The sequence below is a fragment of the Ambystoma mexicanum genome, chromosome 3p (genome assembly GCF_040938575.1).
Source record: "Ambystoma mexicanum isolate Mex_15411 chromosome 3p, UKY_AmexF1_1, whole genome shotgun sequence".
NCBI classification, from domain to species: domain Eukaryota; kingdom Metazoa; phylum Chordata; class Amphibia; order Caudata; family Ambystomatidae; genus Ambystoma; species Ambystoma mexicanum.
Window position 1 is genome coordinate 62,278,495 of NC_090925.1, and position 22,593 is coordinate 62,301,087.

Sequence of the window (22,593 nt, forward strand, 5' to 3'; positions counted from 1 at the left end):
CATGGCTAGGTTTTTCTAAACTAAGATTGAGGGTATTCGAGATGGAACCCGCTTGGCGCAGTCTGGTTCTTTTTTGTCAGCTGATCTGCTCTGTCAACGGTCAATTGCCAGTTGGTCCAATTTTCATGTTTTCTCTGACGAGGCTGTTTTCTTAGCCGTCTGTCAGCTTAAATCATCAGCTCCATCTGATCGTGTCCCACTCACTGTCCTTAACCCCTTAACTGCTGAGGGTTTTCCCTCCCAGTACTGAGCCCTTTTTTGGAGATTTTGGTATGTCGCATTCAATCCCTTGTAACTTTTATGTTAAGAGATATATCTCTGCCAAATGTGGCCCCTTTCCTTACCACATGTACGCAGTCAAAATGCCACCTAGGATTCCTAGTTTGCTGTGTTGGAGAAAATAACAAAAAGAGCACATTGTGTGTTTTATTAGAACATGCCAATAAAATGATGTACAAAGAAGCCAATGTTTTTGTCCTTGTAAGAGCTAGAGACAAATGGTTTACTGGTCTGAATTCACCATTTTCCAGGCTTTCAAGAACAGATTGAGTGGAAACAAAAACATTTTTTTTATAAGGTTACCATCAGTTTTGTGAGAGGTAGGCGATTTTTCGCTTTGTTTCCAATAGGACACACATGGACGGAATGGAAGAGGAGGGTAGGGAAGCTGAATGGCAAGACAGAAAGGCACACATTTCTGAAAAATAAAAAAAATTCCAAGTTTACGAAGGTGTCATTTGCGCAGGTCAGGCAACAACTATGTAGGTAAAATTCACATACTTTGGGAAAAAGTGGAAACATGAAAGGTATGTGCTGGACATGTTTGGACCTGTAAGGTAATGACTTCTGTGAATATTGAAAAAAGCAATGCACCACTACAAAATGTCAGGCGCGATGCAGCGCCATAGCGAGGCTTGGCTTCTAGGTTACTAAGGAACCGTATACACAAAGACCCCGACATCGGCAGGAGGAAGAGCCGGCCATCTGCAAAGGCCATTTTAAGGCCCTGTTTGCCTCTCACTCTCATCAGTCTCCACAACTGGGTGGCGTGGGCAAGAACCCCCATCCATCTTCAGCACCTGAGGAGCCGCACACAGAGGACCTGCTCGGCAGCAACGTGCGACGGGAAACTTCCACATTTGCCGCACTTCACCACCAATTCCTGCGAGGTACCCTGCTTTGCCTTGGTACTTGACTGCCATGCTCATGACCCCCATTTTCCTTCAGTAATCCTTGAATTTCACCCAGAAGCAGCCCGGGTTGCGCACCTGCATCCGCGCCGACATTTCAAGAAAACAAAATGTCGGGCGCAATGGAGCACCATTGCAAGTCTTGGCTTCTAGGTTGCTAAGCAACCGTACACACAAAGACCCCACCATTGGCCGGCAGGCGGAAGAGCCGGCCATCTGCAAAGGCCATTCAAAAGCCCTGTTTGCCCCTGTTCGCCGTTGGGTGCCGTGCAGCGAGGAATCTATCTAAACCCTGACATGAGAACTGATACCATACAGCTGCAAGGCGCACCCAGAACTGAACAATTGTAAGTACTACTATCCCGCAGCCACCTCCAAACTCAGCACACTCATATACGATTTGCAGAAACCACATCCACACACTGCATTGCCATATGTCTGCTAGATCAACATTATTACACATACTAGGGGCTATCCCATACCACCAGTGGGACACATCCCAGTCAATTATAGCTATGTCTATATACTTGTCTTATAAGCGTGAGTACTAAACCGGAATCAACCTTCGCATGGAGTGACCTAACATTGTGCTGAATTAATTAGAACATCACATTATATAGTCTAGTGTAACCCAGTGTCACCTGCACTGTACTAGCCACTGCCATTTGATCTAGACATCGTTCAACCCGACCTAGCCCTGTGCAGATCAAATAAATATGATCCTATCACTGCATGATATAGTAATTAGCCTACGCTGTGACAACTGAAACTAGCCTATTCTGTGACAACTGAAACTAGCCTATTCTGTAATACTAGTAATTAGCCTATCCTGTGACAACTGAAACTAGCCTATTCTGTGATGATTTAAATTAGCCTATTCTGGGACAACTGAAACTAGCCTATTCTGTGACAACTGAAACTAGCCTATTCTGTGATACTAGTAATTAGCCTATTTTGTGGCAACTGAAACTAGCCAATTCTGTGATGATTGCAATTAGCCTATTCTGGGACAACTGAAACTAGCCTATTCTGTGATGATTGCAATTAGCCTATTCTGGGACAACTGAAACTAGCCTATTCTGGGACAACTGAAACTAGCCTATTCTGTGATACTAATAATTAGCCTATTCTGTGACAACTGAAAGTAGCCTATTCTGTGATGATTGCAATTAGCCTATTCTGGGACAACTGAAACTAGCCTATTCTGTGATGATTGCAATTGGCCTATTCTGGGACAACTGAAACTAGCCTATTCTGTGACAACTGAAACAAGCTTATTCTATGATACTAGTAATTAGCCTATTCTGCGACAACTGAAACTAGCCTATTCTGTGTTAATAGTAATTAGCCTACTCCATGAATATGAGCAAAACCCAGAGGAACCAGTCACTCTTGCTCTTACTTGGCCTTTACACAATAATGGCCACCATTACTATATCAACTTGCCCATCTCAGAACAGAAACATGAGACTCAAATCAAGGGTGCCCCCGTCTCTATGAGCCTAAAACTAACAGCAAGCCCAACCAATACAGCCTTCCTAAACGTAATGCCACCCTAGCCTGTGAACTATCGGCCAGGCCGGGGCAGAGGAACAGGCACAACAATCCATACTCTGCATATGCCCATACTCTGAAAACTCCCACGAGGATCCACACACCCATAATTAAACATCCCCGCACCCCCAAACCCAACAGCACCACAACCCTATCTGGATCGCCTATTAATGCTAGATCTGTTGTGGCAAATGCCACTGAAATTGCAGACATTCTAACTAATGGGGACTTGGACCTGATTGCAATAACTGAGTCCTGGCTTCATGAGGCAGCATGACCTGCCCTTATATTAGCCATACCAGATAGCTACCAGATACTTAGAGCTGACAGACCCAATGCTAGAGGTGGCGGCCTAGGTATTATATCTAAAATCAATCTTGCCATTAGAATTGCCACCCCTCCACCATGCCAATCATGTGAGAGACTCACAGCCAAACTTCCCTTATCCAATAACCATACTTTAACTATCCATCTGGTGTACAGACCTCCGGATCCACTGGGAACCTTCGAGGAAGACTTAACTAGCATTCTAGCCAATAACTCAAAACACTCCTCACAAATCTTATTGTTGGGGGACTTTAAGTTGGGCTTTAACGACCCCGACAATAAACACTCCCAATCAGTAGCAGCTATACTGACGGACCATGAGCTTACACAAAAGTCCTTACCCCCACCCATATCAAAGGAAGGACTCTCGATTGGGTGGCCGATCTGAACTGCAACATCGCTATTACTAACATTGCCCCACAATCCTGAACGGACCACCATCTTATCACCTTTTCCGCCACACTAGGGGCCTCAATACACGGACGGCGGTAAGGGTTAACGGTCACCATTAATGGTAATGGTGACCATTAACCCTTACCGCCGTACTACGAGGTCCCTTTGCGGGTTGGGGAATTTAACAGCTGCTTTTTGCAGGCGTTAAAACCCAACCAAACCCAAATTTGCGGTACCAAAATTAGCACCTTCCCCATTCCCATTATGCCCTATGGGGCAAAAATGGGGAAGGGCAATGGTGGAAGGGGGAATTACCGCCCCACCAACCTTGGAGTAGGGCGGTAATTCCCCTTTCCGCCAAGGCGGTGACAACTGTCACCAACTTACTTAAAATTATTGACAGAGTAGCTCACCTTCCAATTCAGGAATACCTCGAAGCTAACCACCTATTAAGATCACGTCAATCTGGCGTCCGCCCTCTACATGGCACGGAGCCAGCTTTGATAGACCTTAAGACCCAAATCAATGAGTTAAAGGACAATGGGAAAACAGCTATGCTACTCCTCCTTGACCTATCTGAAGCCTTCGACCTGTTGGATCACGCAGTCTTATGCAATCACCTTAGGTCAGCTGCCCATTTCTCAAGTGATGCCATAACTTGGGCTCAATGATTTCTAGCAAGCCGTACAATGAGAGTATTTTCCCTGTATGCCTCTGCTGACCCCATACAAACCTCCTGCGGTTTAGAGTGTCTCACCTACTATGTATAACATCTTTACAAAGCCCCTGTTTGACAAGTTGGACAGACTGGGTGTCACTGACACAAATTATGCAGATGACACCCAGATCCTCATTCCCCTTTTGGGCAACTTTCTCGAGGACACGGCCTTGGTAAACAAGATGTACCTCCTCATTCAGGCATGGATGGCATCCCATGGCCTCTGCCTGAATGACGACAAAACTGAGAGACTGATCCTAGGTTCAGAGGCGAACATAAAAAAACTCAGCCCCAGTTATGCCTCGTTCAATATTGACAGTAACTTCATTAAGGTGACGCCAATAGTTATAACTCTAGGTTTATACCTTGCTTCCACATTAACCCTCAAGAAACAAGTTAACTCACTAGCGTCCTCTACTGCTTACACCTGCAAACTCATCCGGGCTTGCAAACCATTTATTTCCAAAATTAGCTGCATCACCTTGGCTAATGCACTTATAATGTCCAGACTGGACTATTGTAATGCTTTGTACTTAGGCACTAATAAATAGGAGAACCTCAACACGCCCAACCAGATCTGCCAATGCCCACCTTCTAGAGATCACTAGATTCAAACAAACCACAGCTGGTGTCTCCAGCTTCCCGGTCAAAGCAGCTTTATCCTGGAATGCACTCCCTACAGACATTAGAACTGAACAACCCTACCCTACATTTAGACGCAACATTCTAAATTGGTTACAAACAAATGACCTTTAACTCTCACCCCACCACACAAGGACTGTACCTGATACCTGTTACCCTTCTCTGCTCCTCCTATCTTGCTGCCTCATGGTAGCCGTGGCATACGGCTCTACCACGCTCACTGTATCTGTTACCCACTGCACTATTTGACTGGAATATGTGACCTACAGCACCACTTCCTCACTGTAACCTGCTAGTGGTAGCAAATTATATCTCTGCATGCATGCTTGTACCTATATGTTTGTTGTACCTAAGCTTTAAGTTTACTATTCCTGTTACGCCCAACTACCTAAGGGTTTGGTGCGTATTACCAAATAAATAAACAAACAAACAAACATTCCCCTATCCTTCTAGTTAGGAAATCACACATTGTTCACAATGTTTCACAAAACAAGAAATACCACAAGCCAAAAACAGAGCCATGGTAAACAGGATTGTTTTGCTCACGGCCGAAACAGATGTATTTTGCATGTGAAAATAAGGAAAACAAATGTGGTGAGGAGAGGCAGGCATACATTTTTTGAAAGAGCACATGCAGTCCTTTTGAAGGATAGGTGACTTGTGCGGGTTAAAAAAGTGTACAGTGCCTAAAGCAGCAACTAAATGTAGGTTACATTTGGGAAATTAAAGGGTTGTGTAACAAGGTGCAGTAGAAAATGTATGCAAACGTTATCAAAACCAACAGAAAACAACAAATGTCCTACCTTCACACATTCCCACAGGTGTCCCGATGAAAACAATATCTCTCATGTGTGTGCACCTACCTGGGCGCAAAGGGAGAAGGCTAAACTACTGGTTCATAAAATGCCCTGGGAAGACTGAATTTGGCTTTGTGGACACCCCACAGATTTGGCCTTGGGGTGTCGCACCCACCAGGGAAAACGGGGAACCCATGCATTTCTGAAAAGAAGACGCAAATAGAAATCCACAGAGGTCTGATGCGCAAATCGCCCTAGAATGTATTACCTACAAGGCCCAGCAAAGTCCAAGATTTAGGGGGAAAAACTAAGTTTTCAGACATTTGCCACCAGGAAACTACCAAAACACACAGCCAAAAAAAGTCTTGCCTTCCCACATTTCCACTGGTATCCCAAATAAAATGGTACCTCACATGTGTGGGTGCACCTTCCCGGGCACAAAGGGAGAAGGCTGAACCCCGGGTACATTAAATAATCTGGGAAGACTGGATATGGCTTTGTGGACAACCCACAGATTTGGGCTTGGGGTGTTGAGTTCACAAAGGAAAAAGGGGAACCCCATGCATTTCTGAAAAGAAGAGGTCTGACTTGCAAAAATCGATCCTAGAATGTATTATGCACAACGGCCCGGCACATTCTAAAATTTAAGGGAAAATAAAATCATTTTCAGACATTTGTCACTAGGAAACCACTGAAACACACTGCCAACAACACATGTCCTACCTTCCCACATTCCCACAGGTATCCCAGTGAAAACAGTACCTCACATGTGTGGGTGCACCTACCTGGGTGCAAAGGGAAAAGGCTAAACCACTGCTATCACCAAAGGGGTTCGGGAGAGGAACTTTATTATGATTTTGGTCTTGTGGACAACCTACAGATTTGTCCCTGTGGTGTCACAGCCACTAAGGAAAACAGGGAACCCCATGCATTTCTGAAAAGAAGACACCCGCGGGAATCCAAAGAGGTCTGACTTGCGTTAATCGCCCAGGAATGTATGACCCACAAGGCCCAACAAAGTCCATAATGTAGGGAAAAAAAAAACAATGTTCAGACATTTGCCACAAGGAAACTACTAAAACATGCTGCCAACAACCCATGTACTACCTTCCCACGTTCCCACAGATGTCCCGACAAAAACGATACCTCACATATGTGGTTGCACCTACCTGGGCACAAATGGAAAGGCTAAACCACTGCTATCCCCAAAAGCTTTCGGACATTTTTGGAATTTTGGCCTGGGGTGTTGCAGCCTTCAAGGAAAACAGGGAAAAGGGAGACAGCCGCCCAAGGCCAGGGACATAACCCCTGAAGATCCTGGAGTGCTGGCTGGGCTGCGCTACAGAATTTCCCTCAGGGAAGGCATAGGGACCCTGCCAGGGCATGGGACAGGTGCCAAATCCTGGCCACATCACCCCTGACCATCCAGGAGTTCGGCTGACCTCTGTTACAGATTTTCCCTAAAGAGAGGGATGGGGATACGTCCGGGGCTCCCTGGGGCTGGCGCTGAACTTCGGGACGGTCGACCAACAAGGGAGACAGGCTGCACCTAGCATCCACTGATGTCATCACAGCATCCACTCGACCCCCATGCACGGAAGGGGAAGTCCTCTGCTTCACTGTTTGGGGGTCGGGAGGATCGCTGCTGCAGCAGGGGGGGCAATCCACCCCCCCATAGTTAAGCAGTGAGGAGGACAAGGTATCTCACCCCTTGCACTGGAAACGTAGTGCTGAGGACGAGATACCTCATCCTCCACACTTAAGGGGTTAAAGACATTCCGCCAGACATAATATCTTTGGTCACCCCAGTTGTTAACGTTTCCTGCCACTCAGGTTTTATTCCTGAAGTACTTAAAGGGATGGTCTAGTAAAAATTTTTATTAAAAAAATAGATAGGCAACAAAAAAATACTAGCATTCTCCGTTTTAAAACTTCCTATGTAAAATTTTGAGCTATTCAAGCTCAAAATTCGCAAAAGCAAGCACATGGGCGCATCCATTTTGTGAAATGGAGGCCCTCCTGTGCTGGCTTTTGCTTTTGTGGCACTAATGAAGGAAAAGCCAGCCAGCTGTAGTAAACAAAGGCTACCGCTGGGTGGCTTTCCCTTCATTAGTGCTGTAGGCGGAGGACGGGGACCGGAGACCAGAGCAGGAAAGCTGCAGCTGAATCTCGGTAAGTGCTATTTATTTTTATTAAAAAAATAAGAACTAGCTGCGGTTTTTTCTCTAAGTATAAAACCGCAGCTTTAAAAACGTTGTATTTATGTTTGCGGTCGCTTTTGAAGCGACCGCAAACATAAATACAACGTTATTGTGTTGGAAAACGCTGCGGTTTTTCTTTCCAAGTTTCTCAGGCTCCTCCGGCTTGGAGGAGCCTGAGAAACTTGGAAAGAAAAACCGCAGCGTTTTCCAACACAACCGCGTGTGTTTCTGCCTGCTGTGGCTATCACTTTGGGTCTCTGGTGCTCCTAGGGGAGCACCGGAGACCCAAAGTGAAAGCCACAGCAGGCAGAAACACACGCGGTTATGTTTACATGCCGCGTAGTGTTTCTACCTGCAGCTGATTTCCCATTTGGGGCTCTCAGGCTCCCTGTCGGGAGCCTGAGAGACCCAAATGGGAAATGCTAAATGCTGCGTTGTCTGCCTAAATCTGCTTTCCCATTCGGGGCTCTCGGGCTCCCCGTGGGGAGCCCGAGAACCCCGAATGGGAAAGCAGATTCAGGCAGAAACAACGCGGTTGTTTTCCGCAATGCCGCGTTGTTTCTGCCTGAATCTGCTTTATCATTTGGGGATCTCGGGCTCCCCGTGCCGGAGGAGCCTGAGAATCTTGGAAAGAAAAACCACAGCGTTTTCCAACACAATAACGTTGTATTTATGTTTGCGGTCGCTTCAAAAGCGACCGCAAACATAAATACAACGTTTTTAAAGCTGCGGTTTTATTTCTAAGTTTTCCGGGCTCCTCCAGCCCGGAAAACTTAGAAAAAAAAACACAGCTAGTGCTTATTTTTTAAAAAAAAATAAATAGCACTTACCGAGATTCAGCTGCAGCTTTCCTGCTCTGGTCTCCGGTCCCCGTCCTCCACCTACAGCACTAATGAAGGGAAAGCCACCCAGCGGTAGCCTTTGTTTACTACAACTGGCTGGCTTTTCCTTCATTAGTGCCGCAAAAGCAAAAGCCAGCACAGGAAGGCCTCCATTTTACAAAATGGATGCGCCCATGTGCTTGCTTTTGCGAATTTTGAGCTTGAATAGCTCAAAATTTTACATAGGAAGTTTTAAAACGGAGAATGCTAGTATTTTTTTTTTTTATGTTGCCTATCTATTTTTTAAATAACATTTTTTACTAGACCATCCCTTTAAGCAAGCCATTGTGATCCCCTTGCTGGAAAAACTGTCACTGGATGAAACTGAATTGTCTAATTTACATCCTATTTCTCTTCTTCCTTTCCCTATGAACCGTTTGGAAGTTTTTACTTCTCTTCTGTTTTCCTTCATTGAGTCCTCCCCTTTGTTGCACCCATTCCAGGCAGGTTTCCAGCCAGGGAGAGGGACCGAGAGTGTCTTGGTTTTGGTTGTGGATGATTTAGCCAGGCTGCTTGAAGGAGGTGGTGTCGGAGCCTTCATATTGTTAGACATGTCCTCGGCTTTTGACGTGGTGGACCATCTCATTCTCCTGTCCCGCCTGTCTTCTGCCCGCCTCTCTGGAACCTTCCTGGCCTGGTTTACCTTGTTTCTAATGAGTAGTGGCCTATCTCTTTCACTGCGTCCTTTCTTCTGTTCTTCTGTTTCTCTCTGCTGTGGTGTCCCTCAGGGTACTGCTCCGCCCACAATGTTGTTTAACATCTATGTTCAGCCCCTGATTGTACTAATCTGCTCCCACGGCTTCAGGTGCTACTCCTATGTGGATGAGGTTAGATCTTGACCGAACTGAAGTGTCATCCCGACAGCGAGGCTGTCTTGAGGCAGTGAAGGAGTGGATGGGCCACGACTGGCTTACACTTAATGGGGACAAGACTGAGTTTCTGGTGGTGGGTGCTTCTTCTCCCTCATTCTGTGCGGAGTCATGGACTTCTTCTTTCTTGCCCTTGTCATTTGGTGACTTTCCTATTCCAGTGATGGGTATAGAAAATCTGGGGGAATACCTATCTTCGTCTCTTTCTATGGCTTTGCACTTGCCTATGCTTGCCCATGAACTCCAGCCTGTGGCTACTCATTCCTCAACCATTGCCAGACTTCTAATATCACGATTCATGAGTGACAAACAATCTGCTCCAATTTCAGTCACTCATGGTTGGCCAGAAATGCTTTCCACAATTTGCTGGTGTGCCAAACCTGCCACAAAAAATATAAAAACAGCAGTGCCAATTTGGTGAATTCCACACTATAAATGCCACGTCTGCATGAGCAGAGCAACACCGCAACTGACTACCATAGCAGTTACCCTTAAACATTGGAAGGAGCAGGTCTTAGACCAACTCAGTGCTAGCTGCTAAGCAATGTCCATTACCCTACACAGCCATATAAGAAGGTCACCCAATGTGTTAGCATGAACACTGTGCCCCTCAGCACATTCCTGGCGGTGGCATAGTTACTCAACCTAGATCTGGTCAGTGCAGGAATATGACTTGTCTAGTTGGTCATAGGGAGCACAGCTGGCAATGCTCTCATGCCTATACACTTCACTAAAGCTAAGGATGAAGTGGGATAACTGTTGGTGAAATTCCCACCCCTTGCTTCAAAGACAAGGTGGTCAGTTTTCATTATCAAATAGGTGACACGTGTGCTTACTGTGTGTATGAATGCACTTAAGAGGCACTTTGACGAACAGTTTTATCAATATACGGAGGATCACTCAGTGGAGACACAGCACAGTAATTTGCAAGCTAGGGGTACTCATGGCTGCAGCAGATAGGGGGGCCAAAGCAAAGGCTCACAGGTGAAGACTCAAAGAGACTGGTCAATGGCTGTTCTTCACCCATAACTGTTCTGCCCTTAACAGAAAAAGAAAACTGAGAGACTGGGTATCAGAGCACACATCCATGATGGTTCCTTAATTCTCAGGGAGATGAGTTGGTTTACTTTCCCTTTATTAATTACATGGGCCCAATCCAATACAACATTCCTAACTGAAAGCAACTTCAGCTTGAGTTCCTGATCTTGACTTCTATCTATTGAACACATCAAGGCACAATAAACAACAGGCATTCATGTTGTTTACATAGCCTCAGTGATTGGTAATGACCTGTAATAAATACAAATGTTCACATGTGCCAAAAACTAAAACACAAACCAAAAAGCATCTGCGATGTGCATACATGTATGGTTACAGGTTACAGTTCAACACAGTCTATAGGCACTAGGCAACGGCTCTCGTAGATTCCAAGAGCATCCCCTTTGTCTATGACCCACATCATATATTAACAGGTGACACTTCCCAAGCGGCTCATTCACGGGAGCCTTGTGTCAGAGGGGGAAAACATTGCCTGCGTCAGTGCCTCCCAAGCAGCTACTTCTGTGCTCACTTCTCTCAACCCACCATACACTGCTCTGTGCCAAGTTGTGGTCTTGGCCATTGCCCAGCATTCTAAGTCTGCCCACTGGTTTCCTCCGCCAACTTCCAGGCTATTTTACGATTCTATGTTTGGCTAACACACAGAATAGTTCCTTCATCCTGGTGAGGTGTGATGTGTGTTTCTTCCGCCCTAATATAATCCCAATAAGCAAGCTTCTGGGGGCCAGGTGTGCATCTGTATCCATCCCCTGACCACTTTATCTGCTATCTCCTGCCAGAACTTTTTGATCACCGAGCAAGTCCAGAACATATGAATAAAATCAGCATTGTCAAGGGCACATCTGGGGCAATTCCATTCCTCTGCTCCCTGGAACAGTGATATCCTGTGGGGGGTCAGGTAAGCTCTGTGTGTGATGTACAGTTGCGTGAGTTTACATCTAGAGTTCCTGGAGTCCTAGTGTAAGCAGGGCTGTAGTCCTCTCCAGATCTGTACATGTTCTGCCCAGGCCTTCCTCCAATGTTCAGTGTACTGCTAGGTCTGGTTCACTGAGTTTACTCATAAGTAATTTGTATAATCTAGTAACCATGTGACCCCCTTCTGCCACATCATGCATAGTGTTAAGTACCGGGTCGTTCTCAATGCCTTCTTGAAAGTCAGGCCACCATGTGTGGCAGAGTCAATGCAGTGAAATCCATTTATTTCCTTTCTTGCAACATATCTCCACACTACCTCATTGTTCTCCCAATGCCTCCTGAACTTTTAAAGCACGTCCAGCCTGTTCCCAAGGTTCCTAAAACGTTCCTTGCCCTGTCCCATTGCTCCCTGCCTAGTGTAGCAATGCTCTGCTGCTGCAGGAGTCGGGCGTCACTGACCCATAGCACCTCCTTCAGGAAGTAATGTTCGGTTGATGGTTGCAGGAGAATTCTGTCTAATGAAATTTCATTTGCGAGCCAGCTAATGACAAATTGCAGCTGCCCTGCAAAATAATATATCTCAACACCCAAGTACCCAACAGCCCCTCTGTGAATTTAGAAGTGTGCCCTCTAACACCTCTGTGCAAAGTTGAATTTAGAAATGTGCCCAACAGCCACCCTTTGAAAGCTGCATTTAGAAGTGTGCCCAATAGACTCTCTGTGAAAGTTGAATTTAAAAGTGTGCCCAATAGACTCTCTGTAAAAGTTGAATTTAGGAGTGCATTAGAATTCAAATTTAAACGTGTACCAATAGATTCTAGGTGAAAGTTGGATTTAGAAGGGCACTTAGAAGTTGAATTTAGAAGTGGCCCAATTGCCCCTCTGTGAAAGTTGAATTTTAGAAGTGTGCCCAACAGCTTCTATGCGAAAATTGAATTTAGAAGTGTGCCCAATAGACTCTCTGTGAAAGTGGAAATTAGAAGATTGCCCAATAGCTTCTGAGGAAAAGTTAACTGTCCAATAGCTTCTGAGGGAAAGTTAAATGTAGAAGGGCGACCAATAGCCTCTCTGCGGAAGTTGAATCTAGAAGTGTGCCAATATCCTATTAGTCTAATACTGTGCCTGGTTGAATCGACTAATCTCCCTAATAACCTCTCTGTACAAAGTTGATTTTAGAATCATGCCTAATACCCTCCCTGTATAAATTGAATTGAGAGAAGTGTGCCTAATAGTCTAATATCCCCTCTACACAAAAACTGAACCTAGAGATAGACCCAATAACATATCTATACAACATTGAATCTAGAGGTAGACCTAATATCATTTCTGTGTACAGTTGAATTTAGAACTGCACCTAATAGTCTAAATATCCCCTCTATACAAAACTGAATCTAGAGGTAGACCTAATAGCATCTCTGTGTACAGTTGAATTTAGAAGTGTACCTAATACTACCTAATAGCCTAATATCATCTCTGTGTACAGTTGAATCTACAAGTGTACCTTATAGTACCTAATAGCCTAACATCACCTCTATGTACAGTCGAACCTAGAAGTGCACATAATAGTCTAATATCATCTCTGTGCAAATTGAAATTGGAAGTGTGCCTAAAAGCGTTCCCCCACTGAATTTAGAACTACAATTAGAAAGCCCTCCTAAATTCCACCTAAAAGCTTGTATGAAGCATGAGCACACCCACTCCACCAGAGTTTGTCAGAAACGACCACCGTGGACCGCCCCCACTCCCAGATTTGCCTTCCCTCCCGTCCCCCTGACCAAATCATCCCACCCCCCTGTGCATTCCCTACCATTTCCCTCTCCAAACACCAAGCCAGAGGGGCACGATGGCGAGCCAACCACCCTAGGACCACTCCTCCCCCGAACCCCACCACTGACCAGCCAATGTTACACATGCCCGCTCCCCTCACTATCATAACAGGCACACCCCGCCCTGCAATCATCCACCCCCTGCCTTGCCCACAAACCCCTGCCACCTTCCCCCCGACTGCACCCTTTCCCCTCCCTAAAAACTGCACACCTAGCCCTAGCAAGAACCAAAGCTGCATCCCTCTCTGCCTCTGACCCCCCTACCCTCTCTCACACTCCAATCGCAACAAAGAAACTAAAGAGGAAACGTTCCTGGTCCCCCTCAATCTCTCAGCACTCCTCGCTTCCCCTGTCTCGACCCTCCACCTCATTCCCGCAATCACCTCCTTCCCCAGTGGCTGCCCCCTTCCTGAAACCCATCTCCCTTGATTTCTCATCAACTGCAACTGAAACTCCTAACCGCCCACACCCCACCTTCAAATCCCCCGAACCATACTCGATCATCCTAACACACGCAGCCACCCAATCCCGCCCGAAGCCCGCCAGTTTTTCTGCTTGCCCACTATTCCCATCGAGCATCACCCACCTTACCCCTCCCTCTCCCCAGTCTCCACTCTCTCCGCCACCACCCCCTTCCGCTCCAGGTCCGTGACCAACCTGTGTGCCGATGTGAACTGCATCCTATTTAATGCCCGATCCGTAGCAAAAAACAGACACTGCATCTTTGACCTCCTCGCCTCTGACAAAGCAGACCTAGTTTTCATCACTGAAACTTGGTTCTCTGACGACTTCGCCCCAATCGCTAATGAAGCCTTCCCCCCGACTACTCCCTCATCCCACTGAACCATCCCTCCAGAAGGGGGAGTAGCATTCATCTTCAAGTCTCTCTTCCATGCCTCAATCATCGACAACCAACCTTCCATTCCTTCCTGCAAATCTCTCCTCGTTAAACTAACCCTCTCCCAGTCGCTCTCACACAGTTTCCCAATAATCTACAGGCCCCCTGGCCATGATAGACAATTCACAAACAACCTCTGCAACTCTATTGCCACCCTTCAACTAAACCATCCCAACCTCACCTTTCTTGGAGACTTCAACATATGGCTCGACATCCCCACCAACCCTATGACACACTCTCTTGTCGACGGTTTAGACGCAATTAACCTCCAACCCCACATAAATGATCCGACTCACTATAAAGGACACACTATTGATGCCATCTTTAGCTCCAACACCCTGATTCATTTAAAGCCCCCCACCCCTATCATCTGGTCCGATCACTTCATTCTCTCCTTCGCCATTCGCTCACTCGACCCCCTTCCCGTACTCAAATCTGAACCTCTGAATCTATGCAAATGCTGGAAAAAACTAATAATCACCCCGGACCTAGCTGACGCACTCCTCCAGTCTCCACCACCTACCTGCCATCTCAACAAACAACTAACCCCTAACGCCTTTGACTCATGGCTCAACGCATCTCTGATGCGGCTCACACCCCCTTGCAAACCATCAACCCGCTGTGGACTCTTCCCCAGATGGTTCACTCCTGAGTTGAAGATAACTAAACAACTATATAAATACCTAGAATGCAAATGGCAGAAAGACAAAACCCAGGAGAGCAGGGCCACCTTGGCCCGACACCTTTATCAGTACAAGGCCAAAATCCGGAAAGCAAAAAAAGCCCACTACAACTCCCGAATCCTAAACTGCAAAAACCCAAGCAAAGAACTCCACAATATCATCTCCGAATTCACCAATCCGGCTTGCACCACAACCGTCCTGACCCCCTCACAATCACTGTGCGACTCACTCTCCCTCCACTTTTATACCACAGCTCGCAAAAGAAAAAATACTCTAGCCACCAAACTGGCTCTCTTACATCCACCAGGCAATTCTCCGCCCGTACTGACCAGCCCACCAGCTGCGACCACTACGCAACCAACGTTCGAATCCTTTAGTTTAATATCACCAGAGCAATTTCTCAAACTTCGATTTGCCCGCAAACCATCTGGCTCACCGATGGACCCTTGCCCAGCCACAACCCTCAAAGAAATTTTAGCTTCCACCTGCGCAGAAGAACACGCAAGATCCATCATAAATGCCTCCTTTTCCTCTGGTATCTTTCCCGACGCATTCAAAACGGTTCATGTCAAACCTCTAATTAAAAAACCTTCGCTCGACCCTCTCGAGCCCAAAAACTACCGCCCCATCTCAAACACCACCGCCTTTGATACGATCAATCACACAATCCTCCTGGACCGCCTCCACTCCCATGAAATTCGTGGAACCGCTCTTAAATGGATAGCTTCATTCCTCAAAGATAGGTACCAAATAATGATACTCTCCACCCAAACCTCCCAAGCCCGACCAGTCGACACGGGAGTCCCACAAGGAGCATGCTTATCCGCCCTCCTGTTCAATCTCTACTTGAACACCCTCCCACCAATAATTTGTTCGCACAACATCCTGTGCTATAACTACGCCAACGACACTCAACTAGTTCTAAAACTCCTGAACTCAAAACCCAACTCCTGACCTGACCTGGCCGCCTGCCTCCTTGACATAGAACTCTGGATGACCCAAAGGCACCTCCTGTTAAACCCCTCCAAAACCGAAATCATGGTATGTTGCAACTCCGAACTTCTTCCGCACCCACTACCATGGCCATCCTCCATGGGCAACTCGCCGACCCCCTCCAAATCAGTGGAAAATCTTGGATGCAACCTTTACTCTGACCTAACGCTGTCGCGGATAGTCAACAATGTCTTAAAGACCTGCCACTACCACCTTATTACCCTTAAGCGCATCTTTCCATATCTCTCCTTTCCCAACAGACTCTCTGCGGTCCAATCAATCGTTATATCAAGACTGGACTATGCAAACCCCCTATACCTCGGAGTCCACGCGTACCAACTGAATAAACTCCAAAGGGCACAAAGAATGCAGCAGCCAAACTGCTACTTGCGCCCGGCCCAAGAGACCACATCTCCCCAGCCCTTAAGACGCTGCACTGGCTTCCAGTAGCCCGAAGTGTGACTTTCAAAACCTTATGCATCTCCCATCGAGCACTGCATAAAACCGGACCTCAATATCTTCAAGACAAGCTAAAACCCTATCACCCCCCACGCACCCTAAGATCAAGCTCAGCCAGCCTCCTAGTCATACCGAAGATGAACTCACTCCCACCCCACATCCGCCTGAGGATTTAACGTCTTTCCGCAAACTGCTGAAAACCTGGCTCTTCCCCTAAAACCAACCCGTACCAAACTAACTCAAACAGACTAGCAGCAACTCAATGACACCAATCCAACAATCTACCTGATGCGAGAAATTGACAGCTAATAACCCCTAATATAAACTAGAAGGACAAACACAATTAAATGAATAAAGCAGATCAAAGCAGTAAAATGGTTAATAAGAGTAAATTATACCGAAACAGTAAAGAGAATCAAACTGCTGAAATGGACAGAATGCATGAGGAGTGAACGAAGTGAATGGCATGGATGAAATAGTTAGAATGGATGAAGCAGGTGGAACAGATGAATGTGCTGAGTGGAAGAATGCATGAGTGGAAGAACAGATAACTATATAGTTCGAATGAGTGTGGAAATCGAATTAATATGTAGATCGGATGAGTGTACAGAATGGATGAACATGTTGAGCGGATGATTGTGTAGAGCGGCTTGGTGTGTAGAGCGACAAAGGACGAGCGTATAGCGCGGATGAGTGCGTAAATACAGAGCAGCGAGTAGAACGCAGGAGTGCGTAAAACAGATGAATGTGCAGAACAGATAAGCGTAAACCGGATGAGTGTGTAGAACAGATGAGTATGTGGAGCGGATGAGTATGTAGAGCATGTGACGGCTCCAAGGCTTATCTGCAAGTATCCACAGGAGAAGCAAGTAGAGCGCATGAGTGTGGATAGCGGATGAATACAGAAGTGCAGAGAGTGTATAGAGCTTGTAGATCTCTGGAGCAGATGAATGTACAGACTGGGCGAATGTATAGAACGGATGAGTGTATAGAACGATGAGCGTATAGAGCGGATGAGTGTACAGAGCGGATGAGTGTATAGAGCGGATGAGTGTATAGAGCGGATGAGCGGATTGAGCGGACGAGTGGATAGAGCGGATGAGTGTATAGAGCTGATGAGTGTATAGAGCTGAGGAGTGTATAGAACGGATAAGCGTATAGAGCGGCTGAGTATATGGAGCGGATGAGTATACAGAGAGGATGAGTGTACAGAGCAGATGAAGGTATAGAACAGATGAGTGTAGAAATGATTATATAGAACAGGATATTGCTGTTGAATGCGTGAAAAGCACGAGTGCTTAAAGCGGATGAGTGCGGGGAGCAGATGAGTGCGGCTAGCGGATGAGTGCGGGGAGCGGATGAGTGCGTAGAGGGGATGAGTGCGGGGAGCGGATGATTGCGTAGAGGGGACGGGTGCATAGAGGGGACGAGTGCGTAGAGGGGATGAGTGCATAGAGGGGATGAGTGCGTAGAGGGGATGAGTACATAGAGGGGTTGAGTGCGTAGAGGGGATGAGGGCGTAGAGGGGATGAGGGCATAGAGGGGATGAGGGCATAGAGGGGATGAGTGCGTAGAGGGATGAGTGCATAGAGGTATGAGTGAGTAGAGGGATGAGTGCATAGAAGGGATGAGTGCGTAGAAGGGATGAGTCCGTATAGGGGGTGAGTGTGTAAAACAGGTGAATGCATAGTACGCGTGAGGGCATAAAGCGGATGAGAGCCTGGAGCGAACGAGTGCCCAGAGCGAACGGACATGTTGCGTAGAGAGGACGAGTATGTAGAACGAATGAGCACAGATTGCATCCAGTACCGGTGTGTAGAACAGATGAGTATGTAGAACTGCTCAATGCATAGAGCATGGGGCAGACAGGAGTGCATGCGTGGAGCAGAAAGGAGTGCATGCGTGGGGCAAACAAGAGTGCATGTGTGGGGCAGACAAGAGTGCATGCGTGGGGCAGACAAGAATACATGCATGGGGCAGACTGGAGCACGCAGGGCGGACTCGAGTACACGGGGCAGACTAGAGCATGCAAGGCAGACTGGTGCGCGCGGTGCAGGCTGGAATGTATGAGTGCGTGGAGCAGACCGGAGTGCATGGAGCAGACTGGGGTTCATGGAGTGGATAGGAGTGCATGGAACAGACTGGAGAGCATAGAATTCCGTGACATATATAGTATGCTTTGGAATGCAGAGAATGTTTGAAAGGGCATATAACCCATCATATCACACCACCCCGCTTACTCTCTCCTTTACATCACCACTCAACTAGAACACAGAGATACTATGACACCATTCGGTATAACTGTTCTCATACCAACATCCGCCGCTCACTCCACATCATTCTAAGTAAACACCGCTGGTTACACACCCCCCAGTCAGGCGTTCTCCTCAGGCCTAACACAGCCACATCCAGTCTGGATAAATCCTGCCAGAACGAACACATACTCCTGATCTCTCAACCACCACACCTACCGCTAAGAAGCAGCTATTGCACGAATACCGCACGAGCTGCACACATACCCGGTGCTCACACACACCTTTTGACTCCCTCTCCTCTCTCTACTGACCAGAACTTCGGTTCCCAAGGGCGTTCAACCTAACAGCACCTTCAGGCCATACCAATGGTATATAAGGCGCTATATGAATGCAAAATAACATAACATAACATACCATGGGGGACTCTGATCCCGCCGTTACTGCAGAGCCAATGCAGTGTGTTCAGTGCAATTCTGCCCACCCCCGCCCATAAGAATGCCCTGGCTACTGAATCTAGCTCACTGAAACACCTCTTGGTATGTTGTATTGTATATTAATAAAATGGTATAGCAAGCGACGGAGCACCACCATATTTAATAGGGCAGCTCTGCCTACCATTGACAGGGGCAGACTCCTCCAGAATGATATGGATTTTACTATGTAGTCTCGTTCCCTCTGTGTGTCATTATAATGCGAAGGTGTCAGGGTTCCACTGCAGTCCTACGTCAGGCAGCCAATCCCAGTCCAGACCTGTAAGGCCCACCAATGGGAACAAGCAAGACTTGTCATGGTTAATATGGATGCCGGAGAGTTCCGCAAACTGGTCCATTATATTCAAAATATAGTGCAGGTTGACTTCTGGGTGGTTGACGTAGAGCAGCATATCATCTGCATGCAATGAGATCAGGGGCCTGACCCCACCAATCAAGGTTCCAGCATCAGCATATTCTTAGCAACACAGTGAGTGATTCAAGAGCATGGATAAAACACAATGCCACATTATAAATAATGACAAACTAACATACAGCAAGAGGAGAGAAAAGCAGCTACGAAAAGAAACTGGTAAACAGAAACTAGGAAAGGTTAAACAGATATTTTGGGTAGTTTGGCTGGATTTTCTGTGATTAGGATCATCGACAGGAAAGAATTTTTTGGCTTTTAATTTTTCTTTCTGAAATGAGCTAAGACTAAAGTACAACGTTTGTTTTTCATATGGGTGAAACTAACAAATTACTGAACAAACAGTAAGGGGACAAATTGGCACAACATGTGGACAACAAAAACACTCCTAAAAACAGCAATATACTCTACAACAAAAAAATCTAAAACTGCTTGTACAAACACCCAAACATCCGCCCAAAACTGTCCAAATGTGCCAGGCGCCCTATTTGTGTGATCCTGCCCTCTCTAACACCTTCCCTCATAGTCTGGCAAAATCCAAAGGAACAGGAAGTTAGCGGGGCCTTTTATAGAGTAACACAATTCCACTAGGAGTAGTTTGGGTCTCTGATTTGGTTGGCTGAGAAAACCTTGGGGGGTAAGCCCAACATTTGACCTGAGAATGAAGGCTCCTTATATTATTCTGAGATGCCTGGGAATCCATCATTAGTTGGATGCAGGCATTGTCCATGCAAAGGACATGCTGTACACTCAAGGTATGGGAAGACTCACGCCAAAAAGACTTGAGGGGCTGTGGGTCTTATTTAATGACGTGTGTCTAGGCCTACTCAAACATTTTGACTAAGCTGCTAGATTTAACTTGCAAAGTGCAGGCTTGCTCCATGCAAAAGGACAGCGCTTTACTCATGAACTATCTATCTATTAACCATAGATTTTTTCAGGGTGCGTCTAATTACCGAAATGCTATCATAGTCCAGATAAGTAGATCACCACGAGCATGCTAACATGTTTCCTTTTCTTATTTGGCAGGTCTTAGTTCGGGGGAGAACCAATGATGTTTGCGTTGTCAAACAGATTTTTGGATGGCATATAAAGGAAAATGCCATCCAAGAAATAAGAGACATTGCAACATCAATTAGGGTGGCCCTTTCTGGTAGACAATGATCTCAGGATGTTTCCTGAGTGCCTCTAATTTAAGTTTTTTCTATCGGCAGTCATGCGTGTGCACTTTGGCTGTTCTGGGTTGAATGGGATTACAGTGCATCTAGAACATATTCAAACACTAAAACTACCTGACTTACCCCAGACCATCAACACATATTTTCCATGCATTCCAGGATGCAAAGAATAAAGACTGGGTGGAAAAAACCTTTTCCATCACCTGCCTTATTCTTTGGAACATCCTGTCCATATCAGTTCCGAACAAAACCACAGAAGAACCATCTTATTCCTACTGGACTTTAAGTATTTACTCACATGTAATTGTCTGTTGTTAAGTTGTGTGATATGCAGGATAGTGTGGAATGACACATGCATATGAGTCATGATCAGTTTGATGCCCCCTTTGATGTCCCTCGCATCATCCCCCTTCGTACATTGAACTGGTTGCCTGCAATGCAGTACTTTGCAAATCACAAACAAAACATACCAGTTATTAATACCCACAACGGGGGGAGCAGCTAATCAGGTTCCTTGGATCGCAGGCTGAAACGGGTTATATTATCCTGTGTTCCATGGAACCTAGAGGCTGCTTCCCCGCCCTGCACCGGCATATTTCCCCCACAATCCCTAATAATTTTTGTTATTGTTCCCTCCACCCCAGCTCCGTCCCACTTACTTCCTTTCATCGGCGGTAGAGGCACCCTATCCACAGCTGCCGGGCTTCTGCTGCCGCTCCGCGGCCTCCATGGAAATGAAAGAGAAGCCCCGCCTTCCAGATCCATGGTGGCCATCTTGTGCCAGTATTTTCGTTCAATGAGCGGGACGCCACACACGTCCTGTTCGTTGAATGAAAACACATTTATATTAACACCCAGGCTTTCCGGATTGGAAACTGCAGTGCTACTAGCCTTAAGACCCTCTCCGGTGGCCTGGTTCAAGTCTTATCTGCCCAGGGACCCTTGTAAAAAGCCCTCACTTTGCTTGGGCCTTTTAGCCGGGCGCCAGGATAATAAGAATCAATCAGGCCCGGCGGATCAGTTCTTAATGCTATAGTATTGAAAGCAACATATGACATAGAGGGGAAGCAGAACAGAATGTGCTGTTCACCAGCGAATAACCACATTAAGAACTGAACTAGATGAAATCAAAATGGCAACTTATTGACCTTTAGTGACCTTTATAATCATTACCGAATTGTTACCGAAAGACCAAGCATAGAAAATGTGGCTCATGCGAGACACTAGATGCCCTCATCTGATTGTTGGGATTTCATTATGTGCTGAGTTTGCCTCATCATTAAAACTCATACAGGGACTTTCCAAAGAATTGGATGATAGATGTTAACTGAGATAAATAAACAACATTTTAATCAGTAAGGTTCTGATGCCGCAGGTGTGTCATGTGGATGTGCGCCACTTCCAGCTCCAGGGACCATGTCTCTGAAGGGCTGAGACAGTTCAAGTCTATATGCTATCTCTATATAAGCACATCCAGGAGGAAGGGAGAGATCGCTTAGAGATGGACGGGAGAAGACGGAGACTCAATGCTGAATGTCATCTTAGCTGCTGTCTTTCTGGGCTACAAATCTACTGCATGTCATCATTGCCCATCACCTGTAAGACTACATCCATTCCCTTCTTTCAGAGGCAGAAACCACTCTCCTTTTCTGAAGTGGAACAGCCGACCTCCCCCTGGAGGAGACTGTCCATAGTGTAAGTAGTTCTAATACCTTCTAGACTGAAAATAAATAAATATGTTTTGGCCTTTTTCATTTATGGCTTCAAGTTGGAATGCACAAAACATCCATGGCCCTCTACATTGGTGTCTGAAAGTCTACATGCATCTTTGTTGTGTGTTTCTGTTTTCCACACA